Here is a 16,464-nt window from a genome sequence, read left to right on the forward strand (position 1 = left end):
CCTTAAAGGGGAGACTTGGAAAGTTCCCTGCTCTGAGTGCTTCATTCTAAGGAATATCCACCACCTCAAAGCCTCCTTCCTGGTGACCCTGACCTTCTTGGCTCCAGGGATGACTGCTCCACAGAGCGACCAGAACCAGACTCACATGAAGCTGTGGGATGAGGAGATGCAGGATGGAAAGGCCATGCTGGTAAACCACAAACTCCCTGGCAGAGAGGTCTGTGGATTGCACGGTTGTCAGCTCTTCCTTCTGCGTTATCTGAGGTTTTGGGAGATCCTGCAAAGAGGTTTTGGGGGCTGCAGAGATCAAGAGAAAACAGTAAGATTTCACTGACTTTTGCATACAGTAATGATATATTAATGAAAAGAACAAGAACAACAGCAACACAATTCAGCTTAGGAAAAGGTGTATTTGTATCCAGCCATCCATCCTCCAGTGCTGTATATACACTGTGGATCAGGCTGTCCTGCCAGTTGTCATGGAAAAGCAATTGACTTCCAGTCATTAGGAACAGAGGTTCCAGAACAACAGAATGAGGGTCCAGAAAAGATGGCGACAGGCTTTCTTCTATTTCATAGGGTTGTTTGGAGCATTAAATGTAATGTACTCAGAACAGGAACTGGCACACAGTAAACACTCGGGAAATTCTCAGGAAAGAATGCTGAGCTAGCAGTCAGAGGACCTGAGTTCTGGTCCAGGTTCTGTAAGACCCTGGGAAAGTCACTTAACGACTTTGACTATCAGTTCTCTCATCTATAAAAAAAATTCCACTGTCTTACAGAATCAGAATTTGGGTTACCAGGTGTAAACAAGACAATGTATACAAAATTGATTTCAACATTATAAAGTCAAATATAAGACAATGAAAATTGAAGTAGTGGTGGGAACTCTCAAAGGAGGGCCCACCTCTCTGCCCATATTCTTCTTAGTTTACCCCAAGGGGAGACAGAATTAATATTGAGAATGGTCAAACATTTTCTGTAAAGGGTCAAAAAGTAAATATTTTAGGTTTTCTAGCCAAGAGACAAAATTGGGGTTCAGATTGAGTGTTCCCTATCATCAGGGTAGAAGTGTGGCTTTATTCCTTTACAAAGGCTTCCCTTGCTTCTCTGATACAGTGACCTACCCTCCTGGGAACTCAGCAGAATATGTTGCCTGCATCTCCCTTTCGGCACTGCCTTTACAGTATTGGATACTTTTTCATATGGGGAAGCAGGTTAAGAGCACAGGCTCTAGGGTGAGACTCTCTGGGACTGAATTCCAGCTGAACTTCTCCATAGCAATACAATTTTTCACTGCTTGCTTGACCTATTCAGAAGCTTCAGTTTCCTTATCTATAAAATGACTAATACTACTTACTTTGCTGCATTATCATAAAGATTTAATGAGCTAACATAACCAAAGATTTAGAATAGCACATGATATATTGTAAAGCACTCCATAGAAATGTTATTCTTCTTCTGACATTTTTTCCTAATCATTTAAAAATGTAAAACCATTCTAAGCTTCTGGGCCATACAAAGATAGATAGCAAGTTGGAGTTGGCCTGTGGGCAATAGTTGGCTGACCCCTAGTCAAATTCAAAGATGTTTTTGGAACTGTGCTTACTAGTGGCCTGCATCGTGGTCACCTGAAAGGCCTACATTCATTTCCTGTTAATCTTCTCCCACTTGGGAGGTAGGTGAGTTGAAACAGACCCGAGTCTTCAGTTCAAGCCAGCCACATTCTCTTTCCAATTTCAAGGAGGTGGTTTTGGTAAAGTGATTTGGAGTCTCTTTCTGGGGCAAGGTCGTCTTTCTCTGTCTCCTCTGTCTATCTCCCTGTGTATCCCACTTTTCCATTAACTCCTTGTAACATGTGGATGGGATAAAATCCCAAGATTTAGATTCAGTGTTCGGTGGGGGGATAGAGGGCCTTTAGGAATTCCCTTTGGGGGGACTGGCCAAGTTATTATTACAGTGGGACTTTGATTTCTATTTGTTATTCCTCATATGGAAAAATCCCTTGGGAATCCTAGGATATGGGTGGGGAGAAAGGGATGATTGGCAAGGCAGGGTTCTGATACTCCTAGACCTAGGGGTTACACCATGGAATACCTTCAGCGTGCCATGATAATTCTAAACAGGAGCTCCCAGGGGAAGGAGATTACCTGGTCTGTGATGCACCTGTCCTTGCAGTTCAGCTCCATCCTTGTGAGCTTGGGACCTGATATCTAGTTTTCTCAGGGTGGAGAAGAGTGGTGAGGTCCATGTGACATCAACTTTATCTGCATCTGAACAGAGGAGAAGAAAGTAGTTGTCGGGAACTGTGACCACAGGACTGTGGCCAAAGACAAAAAGAGCTAGACGTAGCAACAGGTGTGGTATGTGGCTTCTACAATGGCCCCCGTGATCCCCCATGTGTATCCATGCCCTTGTGTAATCCCCTCCCCTTGAGTGTGGGTTGGATCTACTTATTTGCTTCTAATGAATGGAATATGGCAAAAGTGGTGAGATAAGGATACAAAAAAACCTGTAGTTTCCTTTTTTTTGGCCCTCTCTCACTTGCTCTGAAGGAACAGTTACTGTGTTGTGAGTTGCCCTGTGAAGTCCATGTGGCAAGGAATTGATGTTTCTGGACAAAAGCCAGTGAGGACTTGAGGTCTGCCAATAGCCACAAGAGTGAACTTGGACTCTGCAGTCAAACCTTGAGATGATGGCAGCCCTGGCCTGATGCTACCTTATTGTAGCCTGTATGACACCCTGAGCCAGAGGCTCCCAGCTAAGCTGCACCCAGATTCTTGACCCACAGAAACTGTGAGATAATAAATGTTTGTTGCTTTAAGCCACAAAACTTTGGAATAGTTTGTTACACGGCAGTGTATAACTGATACGTTGGGTTTCTTTTTCTTTTTCTTTTTTTTTGCGGTACACGGGCCTCTCACTGTTGTGGCCTCTCCTGTTGTGGAGCAACAGGCTCCGGACACGCAGGCTCAGCGGCCATGGCTCACGGGCGCAGCTGCTCCATGGCATGTGGGATCTTCCCAGACCGGGGCACGAACCCGTGTCCCCTGCATCGGCAGGCGGACTCTCAACCACTGCGCCACCAGGGAAGCCCACGTTGGGTTTCTTTATGTTCTTCCTAAAGAAGCTACCATGGCCACACTCTTACGGAGCTTGAAGCTCTGATTATAGTATTAGAACTTATCAAAACATGATCAGCATTAGCAGCAGAGGGGAACATTGGACCCATGACCAGCCTTACCTGTTCCTGGCCCCCCATCCTCCAATCCTAAGCCATGGCCTTGAGCTCCCGCTAGTGCTGCAGTGAGGCTCTTCAGGAAGGGGATCAACAGCGGGCAGGCAGCAGCCTGGTCCCTGGGAGAAGTGATGATTGTTCCATAAAATCTGTCTCCAGGGTAATTCTCCAAACACACAGGGGTTCCTGAGGCAACAATCTAGGATGAAATAGTCAGAACCTAGTCCTGTGCTTGGTTCCTACATGTCCCACGTGGCTGCTTAGGGAGCTTCTCTTTGAAACCCCCAACAAAAGTTGGCATACAGATCCCCTTGGCCAAGTCCGGAGGTCAGTACCTGGGTGTGCAAGAGTTGGAGGCGGCTCAGCTCCCGTTGGTACTGTAACTGACCGAGGGCCCTATCCAGGAAGATCTGTCTCGCTCTCACCACCTCCTGAAACTCATTGGAGAGATGCCAAATCACCTAGAACACAGAAAATGAAATGCCCCACGTAGAATGGAGATTCTTTCTCTTTCTTCCTGCTCCCCTCCCAGACTACCAGCTGCTCCTTGAGTCCAGCCATCCTTGAATTGTCCTGAAGAGCCACATCTGATGACATGGGCAAATGTGCTATCTCACACGGGTCCCCTTGTCAGCCTCCGAGCCTCACCTTCCTGGGATGGTTCCAGACCTGGGGGCTCTGATTCCTACTCTGCTGTAGCCACATCTCCTCCTCCTGGCCCCTCAGCCGGCCAACTGCTTGCTTGAGCTTTCCTGCTGCCTGTCCTAAACTCTGCAGGACTTTCTGCATGCCCAGAGTCACCTGCGCCTCCTGTATCCACTCCTCCCTGTCTGCTGCAAGGGGCAGAGAAAAGGACCACATGGCAGTGCCACCTCTGGGGTTAGGGAGGAGAAGGAAAGACACAATGGTTTATTGGAGCCAGGGGAACATGCCAGGTCAGAGCCAGGGCCCGGCTGGAAACCTGGGAGGTAGAGGAACACGTGGAGAGGGCAGGAGGACTGCCGCTGGGCACCTGGGATTGGTGGCACCACTCCCAGGAGGTTTCTGCTCTGGGAATCTGGGCCCCGGGGATGCTGCTTCCCCACCTTGAGAGAGCAGGACCCGCTCTGGGCTGCTGTGGCTGCTCAGGGCTCCGGCTCTCCTCTCGGTCTCCCGCAGGCAGCAGGACTCCAGGGCCACGCAGGCCTCCTCAGCAGCCCTCAGCTATGGGGTGGGACAGGGGGCACTGAGGGATGCGTCGGGGAGGGGAAGGCAGGAGCTTGGGCACGGGCCAGCTCCTCCCCCCTCCCCCCACCTCCATCCTGCGGAGACACTTAGTTTGGGCTTGGAGCTGGGAAATCCTGGGATTTTTCTGCCCTGAGATGGGCTCCATTCCTGTGGTTGGGGAGAGAAAAGGGCTCCCCACTTCCAAGAGGAGCCTGTGCAGTCTGGGCAGATGGGTGGGTGAGGCCATGAGGCGGGGCCTCTGGGCCTCACCTGCTGCCCCACATCTTCGCCTGGAGTGGAGAGCAGCTGCTGGCTCAGGGCGCTCAGGTGTTCCACCAGCCGGGCCTCTTCGTGTCCCTGGTGGTGCCAGTACTGCTCCCGGGCTCTCAGCTCTTTCTCCAGGGTGTCCAGCTGCAATGTCCAGCTAGTTTAGGGCCCACACACTTTTCCTCCTCACTGCCTGGGCTCTGGCTGAAGAACCCCAAAGCCTTTCGAGACCTGGGCCTCCCCCGCTCCGGGCATCTGTGACTAAGCTTGGTGAGCCAAACGACTTGATGGTAGATGGAAAAATAATCACCACACACCTTCTGCAAGCTCCCAGGCCCTCCCTCCCTCTTTCTAACACCTGGACTCTCCAGGGTCACCTGCCCCCTGCCCACCTTTCTCCTGGGAGGCCAGGGGAGATGGGCACATGGCAGCAGGAAATAGTTCTCAGATCCTTGAATTGCTCCTTCAAACTCATCTGTGAAACTGTGAGCGGGGGGCTGGAATTTATATTTCTTAGCTTTTACCAAGAATCTTTTATAACATATCTATCTTTGTTTCTGAAATTGCAACGAGGCTGAGAATGCATGGGAGGACCCTAGATCATTTTCATTTCAGTGGAGAACCTGCCAAAGGCTGAATTACTGCCACGACCTCTTGACAGGGCTTCATGCTCTAGTCTGGCCCTGCTCCCATCCATCCTCTGCACTGCTACCAGAGGGAACTTTCTAGAATGCTGATTAGGTACACACATACTCAAGCATAAAAATGTCTGGGAGGAGGTGTGCCAACCTGTTAATAGTGGCTGCATTTGGAGGGAGAGACTGGAGGAGAGGTGAGTAGTGTCTGGATAGAGGAGCAAAAAGGGGTAGTTGTTGATGGCAGATGGAGTAGAGAGGAATGGCGAGGAGGGAGCTCTTGCATCTTTATTTAGATACTTTAAAAAATGTGGTAGGATTTTGAGTAATTATTTTCTTTTTGTATTGTTCTAAATTTTCCAAATTTAACAGTCTTGAAAATATTTGTATCCGATCATATCACATGTCTACTTAGAATCCTTCAGGGGCTCCCCATGGCTTTCATGATAAGTTACATTTCTTGGCCTCAGCCGGGCACACAAGGCTGTTCATGATTCATTTCCTACCTTCTTCATTGGCTTCACCTGCTGCCTTTGCCCCTCTGCCTTCCTCGTTCTCCTGGAACCTTCGTGGTCTCACACCTGCCACCTTTGCACTTGCTGGTCCCTGAGGCCTTTCTCTGACTCCTTCCTCAGGTTTCATCCCAAGTGTTGCCTCTTTAGGGAAGCCTTCCTTGAACTCTCACCCCGTGATTTAGATGCCCCCCCTCTGTGCCCCCTTAACACCCTTGTAAACCATGATCACGGCTGGCACCTACAGCTGCCCAGTGCCCTGAGGGGCCCTGTCTAGCTTTCTGCATTCAGCACCAAACACAGTGCCTGAGACACAGAAGGTTTTTGATATGTAGTTGCTGAGTGAATGAAGAAATAGAGTCATTGCCTCCTACATACCAGACCGGGGTCTCTCACTCCCCGAGGTAAGGCCTCCAGCACCTGGACAACGGGCACCACCACCCTGGCAGAAGGGTCCATGTGAGCGCCAATGACGGGACCAGGTTCCCCAGTCAAGGGGTCTATGGCTTGAGCCCCAATTGCAATTGGGACCAGACCTGTGGGATGCCAAGCCCATCACTGGCTTCAGGAACCAGTGATGGGGAAAGAAGGAAGGGGCAGTCATGGGAAGAAGGAAACACGGCTGGGAGGGAGCTAAAGGAGCCTGAGAAATCTGCTCACCCTTCGAGGGGCTCTGAGTGGGATTAGAGGGTTTCCTGGAAGGCGCAGACCCTGAGGGTGAGGGTGCATGGGGAATTTCTGAAGTGCTCATCTTTGAAAGGATCCAGTTTTCTTAGTAGGGGATAAGTGATCTGTGGTACCAGTGTTCTGGAATCACTGAGCACCTCTATTTTGGGTCTCAGCAGCCCTAGTGGTAGTGTCAGAATGACCCCACTCTTTGGCTCATGAATGAGTAGACTGGGGGTACCCTTCTGGAGCTTTACAGGGTTTTCAGTTACATTCCTGATCCCCCAGGGCTTTAGGAGGCTCCAAATTCCCTCCTACCTTTGCCGTTGGCATCTTCCATTGAACCTGCCAGGGGCGTGGCATCACTGGAATTCCCATCAATCTCCATGCCCAGGATGGGTACCATGAGCCCTGAGCCCTCAGGGTCTGGAATCTCCATCCCATATACGACTGGGACCCACAGCGCTGTCCCAGGATAGCACATCATCCCTAACACAAGGGGGAGGGGACACAGGGAGGAGGAGGTGAGGGCTGAGTGCCACACTGAGGGGCTTTCCAGGCTCAAAGGGCTACATCTCTGACTAGAGAGGCTTCCCTGCAAAGACTGCATTTGTTTCCTTTGGGGCCCAGCTTAGCATTTTGAATTCATAAAGGAAGGACTGAGTGGCAGCAGGACTTTGGGGAAGCTGAGAACAATTTCTAGGCTAGGCTGAGAAGGTGGAAAAGAAGGGAACAAACATTCTTGAGCACCTACATGTGCCAGAGTCTGAGCTCAGAACTCCATATAAATTATATTTTATTTGGTCCTACAACGAGATCTCTGAAGTATATACTATTTTAATCCTCATTTTAAGGATGCTATAACAGAGGCAGAGCGAGGTTTAGTAAGTTGCCCAAGGTCAAAGAGGTAATAAACAGTGGGGCAGGTCTTCAAACTCAAGTCAGTTGTGATCCCAAACCCTGGTTCTTTTTTTGTACACACCCTGGATAGAAGGTTCTAGAAAGAGTGAGTGAGATAAGCTCCAGGAAGATGCCACTCCTACTTCCTTTCCCTGCCATTCCTGTGCTAGTTAGTGCTGTGGGGTGGTAGAGGAGTTGAGTGGGCTCCTCTCCTGAGTTTACTAATGGAAAGCCGAAGGCTGCTGCAGGAATGAAAGTGACAAGAGGACTGAGGACCCAGGAGACTCAGGCTTTATGCCTGGCTGTGCAGCTAACGAGCTATAGGACCCTGGCGGTCAAGTCTCTTAACTTCCTTGACTTCAGATCCTGCAATGTAAAATGGGTGTCATAACATGTTATGGTGCTTGGGGATCCTATGAAGTTACATGAGAATATACACTTTACAACCATCGAGTGTAAGACCCAGTGGAATCGGCAAGAGCTTAAAAGACAGAGATTAAAAGCCAAGCCATTCATGAGCTTGGGGCATGAAGTCATCGAAATCCTTCTCTCTTCCTTTGGTCACATGTGTGCCTGGCCAGTGGGACTGTCGTCTTGTCCCTGGGTGGCTGAGGGGCACTGAAGCATCAGGTCATTCTGGGCCTGGGATTTCAGGGCCTGGGAGCCTTTGGCCCGGGTCAACACGTACCTAACCTGCCGCCGCTGGCCTCCATGCTCTCTGCTGCTTCCCTCTGTCTCTGCAGTCTCCGAGCCTGCTGCAGGACGTGGTGCAGACTCAAAGCCAGCGCCTGTCTCATGTCCTCGATGGCAGTCTCCAAAAGCCCCTGTACCCTCCGCCCTGGCCTCTCCTGGGACCTCCGGAGTACTGCAATCACTCGCCTCTGGGCCACCAGCACATTGGCATCCAGCAGGGCCTGTGACCCTCCGGTATGGGGCACAGTCTGGCCCTCCTGTCGGGAAGCTCCCTGGAGCCAGACTGGCTTCCTGCTCAGTGGCTCCACAAAGCTGTCACCAGGCATCATTAGGTTCCCTGAGGTGTCTCGCAGTCCTCCCAGGGCAAGCACCTGACCTGGAAGCAGGGGGAAGGGATGTAGGCAGAGGAGGCACGTGAGAACCAGGACCCAGGACAGGGTGAGTGACAGGGTGCACGTGGAGGTCGCAGGGGCAGGGCAGGGGATGGGGTGAGGGAGAGGGCGGGGGGGGGGGCGCGTGTAGCACACACTGGTGGCAGGAGGAGGAATGGCCTTCTTGGTTGAAAAACATCCCTATGTTTTTGCTGCAGAAGCAACTCTGTTCTCTCCCCACTGGGGGACACCAAAGATGGCAAAGGGTGAGGGGAACTGGGAAGGAGAGGAAAGGTGGGGGTAAGAGGCAGAGGGAGGATGAAGTGTGGAAATACGGGCTTGGGGTGGAGTTTGCAGACTGGACCAGAACGTGGAGGAGCCGGGGGCTGAGAGGAGAGGATTGGGAAGCCAGGCCAGGCAGGGAGGAGAGGCAGAAGCATAGCACCAAGGGCTGCCAGGAGACCTGTGTTTTCATCCAACCCGACTCCCAGGATTGGCGAGATGCCTCCTGTGACCGGATCTTCCATGGGCCCCCCCAACTCTAGAGGGGCCAAGGTCTTGGTGAGGGGATTGCAGTACGTCCCCCCAAGAGTGAGCCACTGCCTTGTTTGTGGGTGCAGAGTCACAGCCAGCACGGGCACTTCGATGCCAGTTATGGGGTCCGTCATGAGAGCCCCCAGCTGTGATGTCCTCCTTGGCTGCAGGACAGGCAGGCAGGTGGCTGGAGGGGAGCGTGTGGCCGGACAGGTTGGGTAGGGCACATAGGGGAGGATGGCAGCTTCTGAGGTTCGGACGCCACCTGGACAGGGAGAGAGCGAGGTGTTGACACCCGTTGGCATGCCCTGCAGGGCAGGGGCAGAGAGAACCGCTTTCCTTCACCTGGCAGCTCTCTCCAGCATGGCGCCTCCTCAGCAAGAATGTTAAAGTGAGGAAGGGGGGAGAAGGCATTCACTGCTCTGCTGCTCACCGAGCCCCACTGTCCAAGGAGAGAGCCCTGCCTCCTATGCTGTGCCCCTGGGGAGTTCATTCCAGAGGGCCCCAGTGGGCCCTGTGCTGGGTTGGGGCTAGGTAGTGGTCAGAGTCTCACCAGAACTGGAGTCAGTGGTGGGCACCAGGGTAGCTTCCTGCAGATCATAACCCAGATTTCCAGCCTCGGGCAGCACACGTCCAGTGTCAGGGTGGATGAAGTAGCCAGGGGGTATGGGCCCTGTGTGGCCACTGGCCAGGAGCATCACACAGTTGGGGCCAGGGACCATTAACTTGGTGACAGGATTCACGCTGATGTCTTCGGCGTCCCCTGAAGGGCTTGCTGAGGCTGCAGGAAAGCAAATTCCTGCTCAGCCCTGGGTCTGAGGCCATCTGGCAGGTTAGGGGCTCCCTTGGCTGGAGACTGGAAGGAATTGGTGAGAACCCTACCCAATCCACACCCTGGTATGGGGGTGTAGCAGATGCTCCCCATGTGAAGGGGATCTTGTGTTTGTGCCGAGTCCAGTTCAGGACTCCGCATTCGGGATGTGACCCTGACATCATCATATTGCAGGATCCTTCTCCCTCTCTTCCTTTCCAGGTAAGTCCACCATTTTCCACACCTGGCCTTTGCATTCATCAGTCAGGCTTTCGCTCTCAGGAAGTGCTACCTTATATGTAAAGCTATACTTTGTGGTGGTTTTTTTGTTTCCTCCTCTGCTCTTCCCATTTTGGAGGCTCCCTCTTCTGTAACACAGACCTTCGCCCAGGACGCTGCACAGGAAGCCCCTCCCAACCTTGGGGGTTTCCACTTGGTTTAGCTTTCCTCCTCCCTTCCTTCCGCCTGAAAACAGGGCCAGGTTTCCGGGGCGGGGGCGGGCGGGGCCCTGTCTGAAGGCGAGCAGGGCTCACCTGGCCGCAGCAGCTCCGCCCCAGTGCCGGTGCCCAGGACGCCCCAGGCCTTCAGGCGGTGGCCCTCCTGCAGCACGGCCTGCGACAGGCGGTCCAGCACAGCGTCCAGCTGGGGGACTTCCCTGCAGGAGGATGAGGGAGGACCCATCAGAGGGAGGGGCAACTAGGGATAGAAGAAGGACACTTTGGTGCGGCCCGTCCTGGGACCCTAAGAAGCCACACGGCTCCTCCCCAGATCTCACTCAGCTTGACTCAGATTCACCAGGTACACACCTTTCTGGGTTCCGCCCAGCCCGGGAGGACTTCGTGGGCCTGGAGCCTGAATACGCCTTCAGCAGCCGCCGCGCTGCCATCAGCGCTGAGCAGAAAGAGCCCCAGTGCTCTCGCCTCGCGCCGAGGTCTTGGCGAAGGAGCGTCAGCTGGTGACTGAGGCTTGCTGCGTACTCGCCTGCCAGGTGCCCTCTCCGCCTGGCCTCCTCCTCTGCGGCCCTGGCAGCTGCCTCCGCAGCCTGGGGTCAGAGACCACCCTGTCTGCTTACCTGCAGGGGCCGTAGCCGCCAGAGACAGCAGCCTCGGGGACTGGACACCCCGCTCCCCCTGGGCACTGCAGAGCAATGAGGGTGGGCGTGGCAGCAGTGGCAAAGGGGCGCAGGGTGTGGGGCTAAGACACCTGGGGCCTGGGAGATGCAAAAGGTGCTGAGGAGGTGCGCAGCCTCAGTGAAGGGAGAGAGTTGCATGTGGGCACCGGGACCAGATGGGAAGCGTGAACACAGCCCAACCTGTTGCTGCTCCCTCTGGGGGCTCTCTGGAAGCTGGCCACTGGAAGCTGGGATGCGGTGCTCAGCACCCCACAGCTGCTGGAGAGAGCGGGCTTCGTTCCCAAGTTTGAGGCAGAGGAGTTTGAGCTGCGAGAGAGGGCAGAGTTTGCTCCAAGAGGCCCCAGCAGCTTTCACGGCTGTGGTCGCAGCGCCCTCTGCTGCCAGTTTGTGGAGGGACTCCAGAGGACAAAGTGACCTTACACTGGAAGAAACCCGTGAAGACCAGCCCAGCCGTAGGGCAAGACACCTTCCGCCTAGGGAACCCCTGGTCCAGCTTAGAAACTTGGACTTCTAGTGTGCTTCTTTGGCTCCCAATATCTGTCACCTACTGGCCTGCATTTTCTCACCCAGATGGGCTACCCAGATCAGGAGTGGGGCTCTTAAGAGACTCCAGAGGTGGTCTGGATAGATTCCCTACCAGTGATCTGAAGCCTGAGGGCTCATAAAATCAGCCCTAAATTTAAGCTGAAATCTTCCCTTCCCCCGAATGAATTTTTTTTTTTTCTGGTTCATTATGGATACACTGAGGATTTCTTTAGGCCCTCTGTCCTATCACTAACACTCCCAGAGACAAATTCGCTTGCTGGCCCAGCTTCTCTACTCACCTCCTCCTTGGTCTGGCTGAGTTTGGTCGTCACTGCCAGAGACTGCCTGAGCAGGATCCTGAAGAAGTTTTCTGTGTCAAAGCCCTCCAGGTCCACCTGCTCCTCGGCTTGCCAGTCCCCACCTGTGGGGGGGATGGGAAGCAGGGTTATCTTCCTGAAACGTAAGTACGAGCTTCCCTACAGATTCTCAATGTATCTTCCTCCTCAGATCCTCACAGACTTGCTACTAAAAGTGTGGTCTTTGGATGAGCAGCATTAGCTTTGCTGAAGAACTTGTTAGAAATGCAGAATTCCGGGCCCCATTCCAGACCTATTGCAGCAGGAGATCCCCAGCTGCTTCATAATCACCTTGAAGTCTGAGAAGAACAAACTGCTACTCTCTGAGGCCCATACTTGGAGTAGCAAGAGTAGAAGGGGAAACACCTCAGCATGACACGTAATGCCTCCTTTTTTTTTTTTATTGTCCCTGGTTTACAGCTGAGGAGACTATTACTTTTTTTTTTTTTTTAGAAGATGTTGGGGGTAGGAGTTAATTAATTAATTAATTATTTTTGCTGTGTTGGGTCTTCGTTTCTGTGGGAGGGCTTTCTCTAGTTGTGGCAAGCGGGGGCCACTCTTCATCGCGGTGCACGGGCCGCTTACTGTCGCGGCCTCTCTTGTTGCGGAGCACGGGCTCCAGACGCGCAGGCTCAGTAGTTGTGACTCGTGGGCCTAGTTGCTCCGCGGCATGTGGGATCCTCCCAGACCAGGGCTCGAACCCATGTCCCCTGCATTAGCAAGCAGATTCTCAACCACTGCGCCACCAGGGAAGCCCCACGTAATGCCTCCTTTAGAAGTACTGGTCATTTCCTAACTTGGCCACTTTGTACGTGGTTACTGTACATTTCTTTATGAAAGTTTGTGTTTAGCTGTCTCTGTCCCCTTCTACACTCTGTATGCCTGGAAGCTGGCAGTGTCTGGCATACAGTGGCTACTGAATAAACATGTACTGAGCAATGAATGAATGAGTGGAGAGGAATGAAACAATGAACAAAGGAAGCAGGAGCTGGCCAGTTGGATTTGGGGGCACCTCTGGGATTCCAGCCCAAGCCTGTCACTCACCATGACCTCTCTCAACCCTGGGGACATCAGAGTCTTGGTGTGGTAGGCCTTTCCTCAGAGAGGTTATCCTGGTTCTTGGGGAAATGTAGGCATCCAGGTTGTAGCCCTGCTGATGCTTCCTGAAGGCGGGCTGGGGAGCAGCCTTCCGGGCCCAGCTCAGTCTGTGACACTGAATCTACAGGGTACATCATGGGCGATGTGAAGGAAAGGGAAGCTGAGGGAGAAGCATCCTTTCTGAGGACACTCGGAGGAGAAGGACCCCTGCTCAGTGTGGTTAGGGAGCACCTCATCTTTGCTTCTTTGGACCATTCTAACAGCCTCTCTCTCTGTAACTTTCTCCTTTCTAATCCATCTCTGTCTTTCACCTTATTGCTAGAGTAAACATAAAAGTCTTACCAGGTTTTCTCCCTTGCTCAAAATCCTTAATTGATCCCCACTGCCTAAAGTCCAAACTTCTTAGCAGGGTCCATGAGACCATCCACACTTTGCTCTCTCCCCTGGTTCCAGCCTCATCCCTGTCCTTGCACCTGAAGCTGCAGTCACAGGGACCAGGTTTGGTTCCCTGAGCAGGTGAACCTTGTTTCATGCCTCTGTGCCTTGGCTCGTAACACTCCCCACCTCTCCTCCTAAGTGCATGATCCTCCCACCCTCAACTCACTAACCCCTTTGTCAGTACAGGGACGGAACTTTTGTTCGTGTCGTATTTCCAGCCTCTTTCGGGGATCACCTCCTCAGGAAGGCCTGTCTTTACCACCCAGGGAGAACAGTCATCTCCGTCCTTTGTGCAGCCAGGGCCCCGGGCACACTCTCACCAGAGCTCCACAACACTCACTGGCATTTATTTGCCTCCTTGTCTGTATTCTCCCTGCTCAACTTTGACTGCTGGAGGCCTGAGGCTGCACCTTTGCCACTTTGGCATCTTAGCAACTAGGATAATGCCTAGTGCAGACGGGCCCTGGGAGACCCATTTCCACGGCACTGGGGAGGTGGTCTGGCGCAGTGGTTAAGATGTCACTTGCCCAGCTGTACTCACCAACAGAAGCAGGCAGAGCCCCAGGAGCAGGACAATCTCCCCAAGGACTCCCGGCCAGTCGGACCTCTTCAGGTGCCTGGGGATCTTGGCGATGCCAGTTTGGATGAGATACCTGGGAATTGTGGGGACAAAGGGCCCTTCCCCAAAGCACTGGACCCCTGGCGGGAGGGTGCGGACGTACTGGGGAGAAAGAAACCTGTTCAGCCTTGGTCCCACTGTCTGCCAGAGCCTGGCCAGGGGACAGAGTGGGAAACCAGGCCTGTTGACACTAACCAAATAGTCCAGATCTTTGCGCATACCTGGATCCCTGGGAAATGAATCTGTATCAGATAGCTATCCGGAGAGCTGTCTGCACGTTATGGGACTAGGTCAACACAGTCTCTTAGAAGCTGGACTGACAGGTTGAGATACTGAATCCTGTGTGTGACCAAGACAGTGCACCGGGAACAGTGGTGGCATCACGCACAGTCGGGTAGATAAAAGCCTGCATAGATTGGCTCGGGATTGTACCTTCGGGATGAAAGAGGGGTGGGCAGGGGAAAATGAAGTGGAGGGCTGTGAGAGATGGCTAGACATTCTATATCCTTCGAGACACATTGGATTATCATCCTCACAAGCATCCCTTCCTTACACATCACAGGTTGGGCTGCTTTGGAGTGAACCTTGGCGTCCCCAGAATTATCTGTTAGGACTGTGGGACCCTGAGACTCTGATAGGGTCATTCGGGGCACCTCCTTCCCTGGAGAGCTGTCTGGGGTGATTATGAGGCAGTATTTTTTAAAGAGAGGGGAAATGGTGGGATAATGTCTTAAAAAAGGCAAAAGCCATCACAGACAAACCATCTTCCGATGCCAGTTGCTGTTCAGGCGAAAGACACAGACCCCAGGCTGCTGAAACTGCTGCAGAAAGAGGTGAGGGCTTTGGTCTTGGAGCTGGGACTCCTCAGCCAGAGCCCGGAGGCGCCCCCAGTCAAATTCCCCCTGTGTGTTGTATAAGTGGCCCCTGGGGTGGAGGAAGGAAGGGGCGTGTTGTCTCTTGGCTGTAGGCACAAGGAGCATTTCCGGTGGTGGCAGGGCCGTGCCCTCTGACACTCACAGGTCATACTCGGGGTAATGCTCACGGGTCACCAGGAAGGCAAGTGTATCGTTGGTTTGGAGGCAGACTGTGGGGTTTCGGATGCTTGGCTCTGGGGGAGACAGATTCCCAAGGTGCGTGGAGTTGAGGCTCGGTGTTGAAGGAGAGCTCAGATATGCTTCCCTGGACTTTCCTGGGCAAGATTCAGAACACAAGGAAAGGCAGCCACTCTTCAGGTGGATTTGTGCCAGGATCTGGGGAGGTTGGAGTAGGGAGAGGAGAGGCAACAGGTGTCAGCCAAAATGCTCACCTGCATCCTGGCCTGGGAGCCTGGGATCCCTGAGGGGCAGGCCGAGGGAGCGCAGTAGGTCACGGCCTGGTCTGCTCAGGCCCAGGAAGCCAGTCCCTAGAACAAGACGGGCATCTCCCTGAGCCTGCAGGGCTGGGGAGAGAGTTGGTCCTAGTGTGTGGATACAGCAGAAGCTGTCCATTCCCGACTTGCACTCGGCAGGATTCAACTTTCTAAAAAACTGTGGGAGGGACGTCAGGATTCACATGCATTTCTTGGGGACCCCTTTCTGGAGAGGAGTTGCCCATCACCCCCGTAGCTTCCGTGTACAGGGGCCACGTTTATGCCGTGGTAAGGACAAGATTTGCCCACGTGTGGACCTGAGCCACAGACCTCCCTGGGGCCTCCTTCTGTCCAGCTTTCTTACCATCCACGCTGACCACATACAGAGGGACAGAATTCTGCCTTTGGTTCAAGTGGCAGGGATGGCCCACAGCACGTGGTGAGGAAGGCCTGTCTAGAAGGTAAAATTCCTGGGAACAGGGAGGTCCAGTGTTAGCTCTTCTCTTAAGACACAGTGAGTAACACCCTCCCCTGGCAGGGAGGTGGGGAGAGCATAGGTGCTTTCTCAAGCCCTGTCTGAGTGTCCTGATGAGGTTGGAGGGGAAGCCGTTGTGGGAATAGGTCTGAGAGTCCTGGGAGTGGCAGGGGCAACCTGGAGTCATGATTTTGAATATTGTCCCTTGCTCATGTGGGAAGATTTCCATGACACTTGCCCGTCTTTAACGTACGCCATGACTTTTTCAAGAAGTTTTATAGGATGAGATTAAATCAACAATAATATCTTTTCTCTGGCACCAGAGGTTGGGCCAGGGATGTGGGTCAGTGCGCAGGGCTGCAGACCCCGTGCATGAACGTGTCACACACCTTACCTCTTAGAAAGGAGGCAGGGGCTGCAGGGGCTGGGTCTATGGCTCTGCAGTGGGCCTGGCTCGGCACGGGTTGGACCTGGAGCGTCGTACCTGGCTTCCGGTGTCTTCGGTGATGGAAATCTGCGGGATGCCCTCGAGACAGCTGAGCTGCAGGACGTGTCTCTGTCTCTTTGGGCACAGGGGACCGCACATCTCACTTGAGTGTTGTCCCCAGCACAAACAGAGCCCCAGGCCTGGGTCATAGCC

The sequence above is a fragment of the Phocoena sinus genome, chromosome 8 (genome assembly GCF_008692025.1).
Source record: "Phocoena sinus isolate mPhoSin1 chromosome 8, mPhoSin1.pri, whole genome shotgun sequence".
Lineage (NCBI taxonomy): Eukaryota > Metazoa > Chordata > Mammalia > Artiodactyla > Phocoenidae > Phocoena > Phocoena sinus.